Source organism: Callorhinus ursinus, unplaced genomic scaffold, assembly GCF_003265705.2.
Source record: "Callorhinus ursinus isolate GAN/ISIS: 27379988/994484 unplaced genomic scaffold, GSC_fseal_2.0 scaffold10, whole genome shotgun sequence".
Classification (NCBI taxonomy): Eukaryota; Metazoa; Chordata; class Mammalia; order Carnivora; family Otariidae; genus Callorhinus; species Callorhinus ursinus.
In genome coordinates this window covers 9,331,551-9,345,743 of record NW_027397072.1, presented here as the reverse complement: position 1 = coordinate 9,345,743, position 14,193 = coordinate 9,331,551, and the positions used below count along the sequence as shown (strand labels likewise).

Below are 14,193 nucleotides of genomic sequence, written 5' to 3'. Positions count from 1 at the left end.
GTGGTATATATACACAATGGAATATTATGCAGCCATCAAAAGGAATGAGATCTTGCCATTTGCAACGACGTGGATGGAACTGGAGGGTGTTATGCTGAGTGAAATAAGTCAATCAGAGAAAGACATGTATCATATGACCTCACCGATATGAGGAATTCTTAATCTCAGGAAACAAACTGAGTGTTGCTGGAGTGGTGGGGGATGGGAGGGATGGGGTGGCTGGGTGATAGACATTGGGTAGGGTATGTGCTATGGTGAGCGCTGTGAATTGTACAAGACTGTTGAATCACAGATCTGTACTTCTGAAACAAATAATGCAACATGTTAAGAAAAAAGAAAAAGAAGAAGATAGCAGGAGGGGAAGAATGAAGGGGAGTAAGTCGGAGGGGGAGACGAACCATGAGAGACAATGGACTCTGAAAAACAAACTGAGGGTTCTAGAGGGGAGGAGGGTGGGGAGATGGGTTAGCCTGGTGATGGGTATTAAAGAGGGCACATTCTGCATGGACACTGGGTGTTATGCACAAATAATGAATCATGGAACACTACGTCAAGAACTAATGATGTAATGTACGGTGATTAACATAACAATAAAAAAAATTTTTAAGTAGATAATCATTTAAATATTTATATACATATTTGTCTATCTTTAGTATTATAGTCATTTATTTGTATCATTATTGTATATGAATTTATATTGTGTCAGTATACATTTATATTTGCATGCTATATATTTGTATTTGCATATTACATACATGATGTTTATTTACATAATGTATACATGATATATGAGATAGATCATATAAGTATGTACATATTAAATAGACTTACAGATTTAGATATAAATATCCCCACTTTTGATATCATAAATCATGAATGTCCTGTTATGAAATCATTGTACTGCTGATGACTCACCTCTTCAGGGTTGGGTATGGACTAAGAATCCAATAACCATTTGAGGTACAAGAAATACCACATTGTCTGAAGTCTCATTTCAGCCCCTCCTTTGCCAAAGCCAGCAAGAAACCCATTTACAGTGACTTCCCTGTGGTCATTCTTCCTGTAGCGTGTTGTGTGTGAACCAGGAAAACAAAGGCAAGTCCTGAGTCTTGGTCTGAATTGCTCACCAGTGTTGTTGCTCTGTGCAAGGCCTGGGGAACCCTTCCCAGACCCTAACACTCCGCTTCCCTGGTGCTGCTCAGACCCAGCACTCACCGCCCACATCCCCCAGCACCTCCTGGCATTCCAGGCCCTGCAAATGAAGGGCTCCCCATCTCCTGCTGAATGATCCAGCTCATTTCTCTTCTTTCAACACAGGCAAGTGCTCCATTTAACTTGTGATGTGTTTGCACTGCCGCACTGAGGTTGCTAGGTCAAGTGCTAGAGATATTTTTAAGACTGTTTAAAAAGGCTTTGAATTGGTTTGTCATGAAAAGATCATATACCCAAAAAACTATATAGGAAATAAATAGACCAAGTATACAGAATTACAACACAAGCACCATCATACCCACCATCCGAGTGAAGATTCTCATGATTCATTTCAGGTTCCCCTCCCCCTTCCCTTCATCCCATAGAAAAACATGATTCTGAATTTTGAGCTTATTAGTGCCTTGTTTTCACATAACTAAACAGTATCTATCTCTAAACAGCTGTAAAGTTTTGTAGTCTTGAGGACTCTGTACAAATAGCATCTCACTCTTTATATTGTTTAGAAACTTGCTTTTATCATTCAACTTAATGTATTTATTTTTTTAGGTTTCACTGTTGTCGATGCACAAAGCTACTATGGTTAATTCACTCTGCCAGAGTATAGTATTCCATCAGAGAAATAACCACAGTTTATTTATGCATTCTCCTCTTGATGAACATTAGGGTTGTTTCCAACTTGTTGCTGTTCCAATGCAAGGGCCACTAAGAACATAGCTCTGCAGTTCTGTGCACACAAACAAAGGTGTATCTGTCTGCTGTGTGTGGCTACGAGGGCTCGCTGAGTCAGATGTCCTCCACAGATCCACCTGCAGAGATAATGGCAATTCTTCCAACCATTCATACACATTTCACACTCCCCCAGGGTGCTGTGAAGTTCTGTTTCCTCTACTCTTCTTCAATACTTACATTTTGCCAATCTCGTAGGGGTGAAATGGTGTCTAGTTGTCATTTAATCTGCATTTCCCTGATTTCTAAAGAGATAGAGCATCTTTGCATATGTTTCTGGGCCATTTCACATGTCCTTTTCTCTGAAATGCTCGTTTCTGTCTCTTGCCCAATATTTTCCCTACTAGATTTGTCTTCTTTTTGATCTTTGTAGGTCTTTAGATAGTAAACCATTATACGTGTTGACAGTATAGATTTATAGTTTGTCTTGACACTCTGCTTATGGTTCTTTGATAAATTGTTTCCATTGTTAACATTTTTATTAAAGTATAATTTATATACACTAAATTTCACATATTTTACATGTAGAGTTTGAAGAGCTTTGATAAATTTCACATGTAAACAACCACTCAAAGTGCATAGCTTATGTTAGGATTCACTCTTGGTGTTGTACATCCTACGGGTTCGGACAAATGTGCAATTACTACATGTATCCACTATCATGGTATCATACAGAGTGTTTTCACTGCCCTAAAAATCCTTTGTGCTCCAGCTATTCATCCCTCCCTCACCCCACCAATAACCACTCACCTTTTTACTGTCTCCGTAGCTTTGCCTTTTCCAGAAAGTCACATAATGGAAATCATAAAGTATGTATACTTTTCAGATTGGCTTCTTTCACTTAGTAGTATGCACTTAAGTCTCCTCCATGTCATTTCATGGTTTGATAGTTCCTTTCTTTTTAGCACCAAATATACTCCAGTATCTAAGTGTATCATGGTTTATTCATCCATTCACAATGAAGGAAATCTTGGTTGCTTCCAAGCTTGGGCAATTATGAATAACACTGTTACAAATATCAATGTGCTGGATTTCATGTTGACACCAAAGTTTTCAACTACTTTGTGTGAATATCAAGGAGTGCAATTGCTGGATTGTATGGGAGGAGTATGCTCAGTTTTGTAAGAAAGCACCAAATTGTCTTCCAAAGTGGCTACACCATTCTGCATTCCCACCAGCAATGAATAGGAGTTCCTGTTTCTCCACAGCCTCACCAACATTTGGTAGTATCAGTGTTCTGGGCTTTGGTCATTCTAGATAGGTGTGTGGTGGTATTTCATGGTTATTTTTTTTTAAAGATTTTATTTATTTATTTGACAGACTGAGACACAGAGAGAGAGGGAACACAAGCAGAGGGAGTGGGAGAGGGAGAAGCAGGCTTCCTGCAGAGCAGGGAGCCCGATGTGGTGCTCGATCCCGGGACCCTGGGATCATGACCTGCGCCGAAGGCAGATGCTTAACCGACTGAGCCACCCAGGTGCCCCTTTCATGGTTGTTTTAATTTGCATTTCCTTGGTGACATAAGATGTGGAGCATCTTTTCATAGGCTTATCATCTGTATATCTTCTTTGCTAAGGTGTCTATTATGGTCTTTGGCCCATTTTTCAATCAAGTTGTTTGTTTTCTTATTGCTGAGTTTTAAGAGTTCTTTGCGTATTTTGGATAATAGTACTTCATTGATATGTCTCTTGCAAATTTTTTTTTTCTCAGTCTGTGGCTTTTGTCTTTATTCTGTTGACAGTGTCTTCCTCAGAGCAGACAGGTGTAAGTTTGGCAAAGTCCAACTTCTTATTTCTTTCCTTTCATGGACTGTGCCTCTGTTATATATCAGAAGTCATCACCAAACCCTGTGTCCTATAAATTTTCTCCTATGTTGTCTTCTAGGAGTTTTGCATTTTACATTTAAGTCTGTGATACATTTTGAGTTAATTTTTGTGAAAGGTATAATGTCCGTGTCTAGATTCACTTTTTTGCATGTGGATGAAAAGTTGTTCCAGCACCATTTGCTGAAGACTATCTTTGCTTTATTGTGTTGCCTTTTCTCCTCAGCAAAGATGAGTTGACTATACTTATGTGGGTCTTGTGGTGTATAATTCTTTTTTATACATTATTGGTTTCAATTTGCTGATATTTTGTTGAAGATTCCTGCATCTATATTCATGAGAGTTATTGGTGTGTAGTTTTCTTGTGATGTCTTTGTCTGATTTTTGTATTTATGGGAGGGTTTTTAACTATGAGATAGATAGATATGACCATTCGAATATTTTATTTCTTCTTATGTCTTTTTGGTAAGTTGTGTTTTCCATGGAATCTGTACATTTCCTCAAAGATATTAAACTTATTGCCATAAAATTGTTCATAATATTCTCTTATTATTCTTTTTAAATGTCCTTAGGATCTGTTGTGATTTCTTCTCTTTCATTCCTGATATTGAAGTGTGTGTTTTCTATTTTTTTTCTTGACTAGTTTTATTAAAGATTTATCAATTTTATTCATTTTTTCAAATAACAAAATTTTGGCTTTGTTAATTTTTTCCAGTGATTCCCTGATACCTATTTCATTGACTTCTCCTTTGATCTTTATTACTTCTTTCCTCCAACTTCTATTTTAATGTGTACCTTTAGCTTCTTAAGATACAAACTTATACCATTAATTTTAAACTTTTCTGATATAAGCAAAGCTATAAATTCTCTAAGCACTGCTTTAACTGCATCCCACAGATTTTGATATGCTGTTTTCATTATCAATTGACTCCAAATCTCTTCTAATTTCTATTATGATTTCTTCTCTTTGACATATGGTTTATTTCAAAGTACATTATTTAATTTTCAAATAAGCAAATGAGAAGAACAGTGAGCCCAGAGGCAAATACACACTTACTGATTTATAACAAAAGTGGCAGTGTAGATCAGTAATGAATGGACAGTCCTTTTAATAAATGGCACTATGATAATTAAGTATTTATGTGGGAAAAGTGAAATTGGGATTTTGACCTCACACATAACTATATTAAATCAGTTCCAGGTCAACTAAAGACTGAAATGTAGGTAGGGGTGCCTGGGTGGCTCAGCTGATTAAGCATCTGACTTCAGTTCAGGTCATGATCTCAGGGTTCTGGGATCAAGCTCCACGTCAGGTCAGGCTCTATGCTCAGTGGGGAGTCTTCTTCTCCCTCTGTCTCTACTCCTCCCCCTGCTCATGCTCTCACTCTCTCTCTCTCTCTGCCAAATTAATAAAAAAATCTTTTAGAAAAAAAAAGACTGAAATGTAAAAGACTAAATAATGAAACCATTAGAAAACAATGTAAGAGGACAGAGCTACTCAAAGTGCACTCACAGACTAGTATCAGACCACAGACTTTTCTTGAACTGATCTGTGATCTATTTGGAACAAACATTTAGAGTATATACTAGAAATATTTCTAGCAATTTGACAAAAATAATTTTGTTTTTATTGAGTCTGATAATAAAAATTGGGGTTTCTATGTTTTTGTGTCTTTTTAAAAATTTCATCTTTCTGGTAATTTATTTTTATTATATATCACAAAAGTAGTAGCCCATAGCAGACTGGGAGAAAAAAGCTGATCCTTCATCGCAGTGTGAGAAGTATGTAATATACTTTGTACCTCAGAGTTGCAAAGGATTTTTTTTTTTAAGATTTCATCCATTTATTTCAGAGAAAGAGTGAGAGAGAGAGAGAGCATGAGCTGGGGGAGGAGCAGAGGGAGAGAGAGAAGCAGACTCCCCGCTGAGCAGGGAGCCTGAAGCGGGACTCGATCCCAGGACCCAGGGATCATGATCTGAGCCAAAGGCAGACGCTTAACCAACTGAGCCACCCAGGCGCCCCAGCAAAGGATTTTTTAAACTGGACACAAAAAGTATAATCCATAGAGGAAAAAAAATGAAATTTTCACCACATTAAAATTTTATTTACTAAAACATGCCACACATAAAATGATACATTTGAGATCATTTTACTGTTCTAACATAAAAGGGTACTTGGGTGGCTCAGTTGGTTAAGCATCTGCCTTCAGCTCAGGTGAGGATCTCAGGGTCCAGGGAGCCCTGCCTCAGGCACCCTGCTCAGCGGGAGTCTGCTTCTTCCCACTTCCTCTGTCCCTCCTCACCCCTGCTCATGCTCTCTCTCGTGCTCTCTCTGTCTCAAATAAATACTTAAAAAATCTAAAAGTATATATATGTATATATATCCTAACATAAAAATATGGTAGTTAAGAACTATAAAAATCAATAATGGCAAAAAATTGATAGTTTGGGAAGATGGTTGAGCAGTAAAAGGAGTTCCTTGAACTAACCTTTCTATATTTGGAATATGTTTGAAAACTTTTATCATTAATATTTAACGGTTTAAATTAAATTAGAAGATACTATAAGGAGAGAAAAAAATGACAGCCTATGGATTTGGAGATAGTATTTGCAATACATATAACCAACAAACAATTAGTATTTAGAATACATAAAGAACACTTAGAAATTAATTTTTTAAAGACATATAAGCCAATAGAGAAAAATGAGTGAAAGACATTTCAAAAAATTTGTAATGGGAAAAAGACATATATCACAGAGGAAGGAACGCTAATGACCAATAATATATTAAAAGATTCTCCATCTCTAGTAATTAGGGAAATAGACGTTTAAATCACAGTAAGATGCCATTTCACAACTCCAAGATTGGTAAACAAGTAAAAGTCAGAGGAGAAGGTAAGAAATGGGATCCTCACACACCACTGATGGAAGGAGGAATCGGTACTCCAACTTTAGAAAGGAGTTTGGGATTACCTAAAACAGTCAAACATACATGTAAGCTACAACTCAGTACTTCCCTTCCTAGTTACCTCCTCCAGAGAAACCCTAGCCCACTTGTTTCTGTAAGTATCTTTATAGTGCCATTGTTCAGTATGTCACAAAACTGGAAATAACTCAAATACTGTACTAGAATAGTATCAAGCAGTACTAGAACATGAGAACAGACACATAAATAGAATGAAATGGGTTATTATAGAGCAGGGAAAACAAATGAACCATAGCTACATTCGCCAATACGAATTAAGCTATATATTCAAGTTATCTACCTAAATAATAATGTTTAGGGTAGGGTCCTAATGCAATGAGAATTAAATCATTTGAAGTTCAAAAACAGACCAAGCAAAACAATGGTTTCTTCTTCAGGGTGATTTACAATGGTGAGCTATTACTACAAAGAAAAAGGAGAGGATGATTATTGCAAGAATCAGGATGGTGACTCCCTTGAGGGGGTGGCCGAGCTGAAAGTGAACGAAAGACACAGAGTATACAGAAAGAGCAGACAGAGGATTTCTAAGATGCCAGTCATGTCCTTTCTCTTAACCTGGGTGGTTGGCACGAGGTCTGCAATTTATTATCACTAATCTTCACATATACTTTTTATACCCCTTAGCTGATATTATATATTTCACAAAAAAAATAAAATTCCCCTCCAAAAAAAATAATAAATTGAAAAAGTTTTAACCCCCATGAAAAATCTGATGCAGAGCTACGGCGAGGTTAGGCCTACCGGTGATCCACTTAACAAGGATTTTCTGAACAGCAGCTCTGCACCAGGCACTGTGCTGTGCGGGAGGGACACGGAGATGAGCAAGATGGAGTGCGTGTCCTCAGAGCTCCCAGCCATCGGAAGAGGCTGACACCTACACGTGTGTATCCTCAGGAGGGAGAATAAGCTAGAGGGTTTATGAAGATGAGCCATGGAAAATGGCTTAGAAAAAAGCTTAGCCGCCAACTGTCATGTCCTTTGACCAGTGAGCAGGGAGGAGACTGAGAGTTTTGCAAAAGGAGAGCCAGGATCAGAGCCTTTCCTCGGGTCATCTAATCTGGCCAAATAGCCTGAGTGTTTGGAGGCAGGTGACCAGAGACAGGAGGCAGAAGTCCATGGGCGCTAGAGGAAGAGCTCACAGAAGAGCTACTGGGGCCTGAACCAGGACAGTGACACCAGGACGGAGAAGCAGAGAGTGCGGAGGTGTGTACGGCAGCAGGTGTGGGAGGGGTGTGCTGTGAGGCAGGGATGAGCATCTGCAGAGATGGCAGGGGGAAAGATAACTCTCAGAGAGCTTCAGCCTAGAGGATGGGAGGAGGGAAGGAATGGGAGTGGGGAGATCCAAGAGAAGGAGCGACTGCAGGGGGAGGGAAAGGCGGGGAAGAGAGCCTCAAGGGTTCCATGCAAGGGACACACAGAGGCTAAGGCCAGGGTGGACATCGAGGGGAGATGTCCTGTAGGAAATCAGGAAAGGCGCATGACTTTCCTGAGCCCTTGCACCCCGGATGATTTTTTCCTCTTTGGGTGAGAGGATTCTCTGCAGCTTTATGACCTTTCCAGTTGCTGACCAGCCTTCTAGACTCTGAGAAAGAAATTCCAACCACTGTACACCAGTTCACATCTGCCACTCTCCCAGAGTTAAATAGGCTCTGTGGTGAAATGTACACTTGCAAGCAAAGCTCACCCTGGACCACAGGCTGCATCCACACGGTATGAAAGCCTTGATTTAGGAAAAAATAAAGCTCAAAACCTGGGACTTGACAGACCTGGGCTTGAACCTTCATTTCTTTCCAGCTCTGGGACTCGAGGCAGTCGGCTCAACCTCTCTGACACCCGGGTTCTCTCATTTATGTAATGTCAACAATAACATGTGCCCTGGTTTTCTCACAGAATCACTGAGTAGATAACACACAAATGTGAGCTCTTACGATTGTCGTAACAAGACCATCTGGTGAGAGCAGGAAATGCTAGGGGGTCAGAAGAACCAATCATTGCGATGAGGAAATAAAAACAGAAAACCAACCAACCAACCACACGAACTGTTCTCTATTTCACCTGCCGTTCTGGCCTTTTCAGTAATTCCAGTAACCGAGTTGCTAAAACTCATCTGTTTCTTGATGGAAGTGATACTACAAGAGATCCACAGAACAATTTCAGATCAAATTACTACCAACTAAAGGGAAAATACCAACCAGACCACACACTCCTCCTTAAAAGTGATTCCAGAAATGCAGCATTTTCTTTTTTTTTTTTTTAATATTTTCTTTATTTGAGAGAGAGAGAGAGAGAGCACGAGCAGAGGGAGGGGGAGAGGGAGAGAGAGAATCTCCAGCAGACTCCCCACTGAACGCAGAGCCGTGACGTCGGACTCCATCCCAAGACCCTGGGATCATGACCTGAACAGAAGTCAGATGCTTAATCAACTGAGCCACCCAGATGTCCCGGAACAGCATTTTCTAAACACAAGCCCTCCTCTATCCAAAAAGAAAGGTGGGGGAGCGAAGGCTGGAGGAGGAACACGTGCTACTTGTAATGAGTGTCTTCTGTGTGCCCGGGACTGTGCTAAAGGTTTTATGTACACTTTTCCTCATTTGTCCATTTGTCCACACGACTGCTCTGCATGCAAGACAGGTAGAATTTCCTAATTTAATAGATGAGAAACCTGAGGCTCTTTAAATCTCAGAAAGCTGCCTAAGAGCCCCTGGTTAGATAGAGTCAACGCTGAGCTCCAAACCCTGGTCTGGGTCAAAGCCAGTGTGCTCTCATCCTACACGGTTTCCCAGGTGGAACCCGAACAAGCCACGACCAGAAGAATCCACGCCCTGCACTAATCATTGACAATTTCATCCTCAGTTCTTCCATTTGTAGGAGGAAAGGCTGGCGTGTAATTAACTTAAGGATGAGTTCTCCATAAATTATACTTCAATCTGGTTCTATATTTAAATAATTAAGTTTAAAACAGAAAGACTAATGAAACTAATGGTTACCAAATTACTAGATTTTGAAAATTATTGATTTTCTCATTTGCCTGCTAAAATTAATTGATCTCATTTACATATACAGATTGTAGTTGCTTTAGCTTTGAGAATATTTATCCAAGTTTTTCCACTAAAGTTTCAAAATCCATTTGCAAAAATGCAATTCTACTTCAATTATGCTCATTTGCATGGAAACCAAAGCCTTATTGCTCTTCTAATTAATACTCTTATGGTTGTTCCTTTTATTTGAATACAATGCCCTTGTAACTTAAAGAAAAAATTTTTAACCCAGCCAAGCAACTTTAAAAGTACATACGGAAATGATCAGTGTAATACAATTTCTTCTGGTAAGTAGGAGAAATAAAAGCAAATTCTCCTGTTACAAAACACACACACACACACACACACATAAAAAAACTTTACAAAATACATTTTTAACAATTTCTACAACACAATACCCTAAGATATTATAACCATGCAATGCTAAATGTTTCTATCTCACAGGATGAGAAGGTATTTCCTGGAATGATTAATGGGCAGGATAAACTCCACAGGACTTCCAAGAAGTAAAGACACATGAGGATCCCATGACCTGAAAAGGAGCTAAAAATCTAATTTACTCACAAAGTGAAGGTCACTACCCACAAATTCGGCGGGTTACAAATCAGCATTTTTTACAATGAAATATAAATTTAATAGAAAACACAGGTAGAGCAATTATTATTTTGCAAAACTTCTGTGTTTTACATTTTTAGATGTGGACATGTAAATATTTGTGTGAGCACATCTGTGTGTCTGTGTGTGTGTGTGTGTGTGTGTGTGTGTGTGTGCATGTGTATGAGTCTGTGTGGGAAGGGTGTGTGTGAGTGTAGCCTGAGTCATAGTCACAACATAAAATGTATTTCTTACTGTGGATCAAGGTCAAAGTGTTTGAAAAACACTTCTAATGGACCCTCTTTTTCCAAGAGAGTTTTGAAGAACTAATATTGCAAAGCTAATAAATAATAGATTTTGGCATCAGACAGCTTGGGTTCAAATCCTGGCAGTCTCCTCCTCTGTAAAACAGAGATCTCACGGGTTTGTCTTAAAGATTAAAAGAGATAGATAATGTGTGTCAAACGCTTAGCACAGTGTCTGCTATAGAATAAGCAGTAAACGTTGGCGGCTACCATTATTTTCCAGAGCTGCTGAAGAGCTTCTTTGTCTCTATTAAATGTATCTGCTTCCGGTTATATCCATTTCTTACTCAGTCCACACCCACAGTGATCTCCACTCAGCTCCAGGCTAGGAGAGACAGAAGACTAAAAAGAAGAGGTGTGCATTCTCGGACCCTCATCTCATGCTTCTTTGAAAGAAAAATGCTACCGTGAAGCCCAGCAATTGCACTGCTAGGTATTTACCCCAAAGACACAGATGTAGTGAAAAGAAGGGCCACATGCACCCCAATGTTCACAGCAGCAATGTCCGCAATAGCCAAACTGTGGAAAGAGCCGAGATGCCCTCCAACAGATGAATGGATAAAGAAGATGTGGTCCGTATATACAGTGGAATATTACTCAGCCATCAGAAAGGATGAATACCCAACTTTCGCATCAACATGGATGGGACTGGAGGAGATGATGCTAAGTGAAATAAGTCAGCAGAGAAAGTCAATTATCATATGGTTTCACTTATTTGTGGAACATCAGGAACAGCATGGAGGACATTAGGAGAAGGGAGGGAAAAATGAAGGGGGGGAATCGGAGGGGGAGACGAACCATGAGAGACGATGGACTCTGAGAAACAAACTGAAGGTTCTAGAGGGGAGGGGGGCGGGGGGATGGGTTAGCCCGGTGATGGGTATTGAGGAGGGCACGTTCTGCATGGAGCACTGGGTGTTATACACAATCAGTGAATCATGGAACACTACATCAAAAACTAATGATGTAATGTATGGTGACTAACATAACATAATAAAATAAAAATTTTAAAAAATACTACCACGACTGGAAGATTTTTAGTCACCTTAGAATTCTTCATGGCTCCGGGTCCTTTTTTAATACTCTTGCTTCTTTCAATATGGTTTAACCAGGCATGGAATCGGGAGGAGGACAGCCTTTAACAACAACAGCAAACAACAACAACAACAAAATCAAGCAGACCCTGAGTCCAAATACTGATGAATCCTGGCATAATGAGGTTTAGAGTGGTAAAACACGGAAAATTTAAAGAATATGCAAGAAATTGGATTGAAAATATCATAGAGTTAAAGGACTTTGAACTTTATAGTATAGTAACCAACACAGGCAGCATTTGCTGGGTCCTTACACTGCATGATGCAGAGTGCCTTATACACATTATGTCCATGAACCTTCACAAGCCCATTAAGTCAGTGTCCCAGCCACCCTCAGTCTTCATGTCAGAAAGCCAAAGATTCAAGAGGCTGAGAAACTTGTATTAAATGGTGGAGTCGAGATTCCCAACTTGGCTAGCTGTGGAGCTAATATTCTTTAGGTTCTAGCACCTTCCATGAGTCAAAGTGGGGGGCATCAGAAGTTTTTTAAACAAGACATTGACATGAAGGGACCAGCTGAGGAGAACAGGTGGAGGCCAGGAGAGCTGGAGCCAGAGAGCCCACTGGCAGGCTGGTAACTCCCACGACAGTCCAGGCAGGAAGGGAAGAAGGAATGAATGAGCCATTGGTGCTGGGGGTGGAGAACCCAGGTTAAGATTTTAGACAGACCTGAGGGATCCCATTGCTGCAGATTGGTGATTGTCTAAACGTGAGACATGAAGTGACCAGCAGAGGCCAAGGACAACTCTTGGGTTTCCCCGTGGTTTGGAAGGGGCAGAGCCTGAAACCCTCAGTGCAGCAGGGACAGGTCTGGGAGATGAGAGGAAGGGTTCAGTTTGGGGCAAGTTCACAGGGGGAACCACCAGCAAAGACAAAGCAAATTTGTATACAAAGAGGCAACAGAGCACAAGAGCAGGGGCTGGAGCCAGACTGCCTGGCTATGAATCTGAATTCTGACACTTAAAAGCTGTGTGACTGAGGGCAAGTAAGTTAATATATGTAATACACTGCCTGACACAGAGAAAGAACTTGGGACATGGTAGTTGTTAGTATGATTATAGAACCAAATGAAATAAAAGTCACGAAGGGCAGGAAGTTTCTCCCAGATCCCTGGTCCCTCCCTTATAGTGCATCCCTGTGCCATAGTTTAAAAGCTGTTTTGAGATGGGTTAGGAAGAACAGAGGTACAGAAAGGGATCAGAGAAGACCCTGCAATGAGTCCCTTCCCATTTGCTCCTAAGGTCAGTGCTATTTCCATTCGGATCACAGATGGAGAATGGTCTCTGGTGTTGTCCTCGGTTCTTCACTTATTGGGTTGGGTGATTGCCCCACCCTTGAATTTGAAACTGACTCCTTTGAGAGGCCCCTTAGCTGTAAGTCTGTCTGTCCTGTGTTGATCAGGGGGAAAACAGCACACTCCTGAACTCCAACCAGATTGGCTGGATTTACGTTCCCCATGGAAAAGGGGCAAAGATGGGGAATTCATGTTTATTAAGAACAGACACTGAGGAAGCACTTTATACATATTGTCTCAACACTTCCTCACGGTGGACCTGTAAGGGTGACAGTATGGTAAGGAAACTGAGGCACAGGGAGATTAAGGAAGCTTCCAAGTCTCGCAGCTGGTGAGTGGCTGAGCAGGATTGTTACCCGGCTCACCTGACTCCAAAGCTTTTCTCTTCCCATCACTCCCTTCGGCTGCTCATCACCCAGGATGCTGTCCATGGCAAGGCCAGTACCAGAGAGCTGATTACCCTATCCTAAAATACCATGTCTACACTTCCAGCACTTTCCACTGAAAGACAATGCTTACTAGAGGTAAGAGACCCAATAGGTTCTAGTTGGCTCCTGCTTAAATCACTGAATTGGGAGGTGGTAATGCAACGGCTATCATGCTCAGGGTTCCTTCCACTGGCGCCCCTGAGGTTTTCTAGGTGCCAGGCCCTGTAGCAGAATAACCGAAAATTATCCACAAACTTAAATACAGATCAGCATGCAAAGAAATAAAACCACCAAGGTACCACTACCTATCTGTTTAAAATTTTTCTTAATTAAATACTGATTAAATTCAATCTGGACTTACCTTAGCAGAGAGTCCCATGTGTTATTCCCAGCATCCGAGGGCTCCTGGCTATGGTGGTATTCCATCAGTTTCTCCACGCCTTGATGCAGTAGTGGCAAGAGGAGTAGCCCCGTGTCCTTCCGGGAACACCACCACTTCCCCCCATTTCCCTCCTCATTTCAATCAAGCATCCACCACCCTGTGAACCTAAGGCTTTCAGTCTTCATCTGTTCTTAATAAGCATGATACTTCTTCACTTCCTGAGCTAGGTGCTCCTAGTGTGGATTGTGAGAGCTATGTGTGTGTGTGTGTGTGTGTGTGTGTGTGTGTGTGTGTGTGTGTGTGTGTGTGTG

The 14,193-nt window shown here is 40.6% G+C and overlaps 1 long non-coding RNA gene across 2 annotated transcripts in view; it reads right to left on the bottom strand.

The window, feature by feature from the left end:
- LOC141373474 (uncharacterized) overlaps positions 1 to 14,193 on the bottom strand; it is a 102,487-nt gene that overhangs the window by 38,424 nt on the left and 49,870 nt on the right. Inside the window, exons 3-4 of one of the 2 annotated variants that reach the window (XR_012379530.1) lie at positions 13,862 to 13,940; positions 11,747 to 11,820 (exon numbers count right to left, since the gene is read on the bottom strand). The exons of the other annotated variant lie outside the window; for it this stretch is intronic. This is a non-coding gene — a long non-coding RNA (uncharacterized lncRNA). Of the gene's footprint in view, positions 1 to 11,746; positions 11,821 to 13,861; positions 13,941 to 14,193 lie in introns of those variants that run through there. 2 annotated transcript variants of the gene reach the window in all.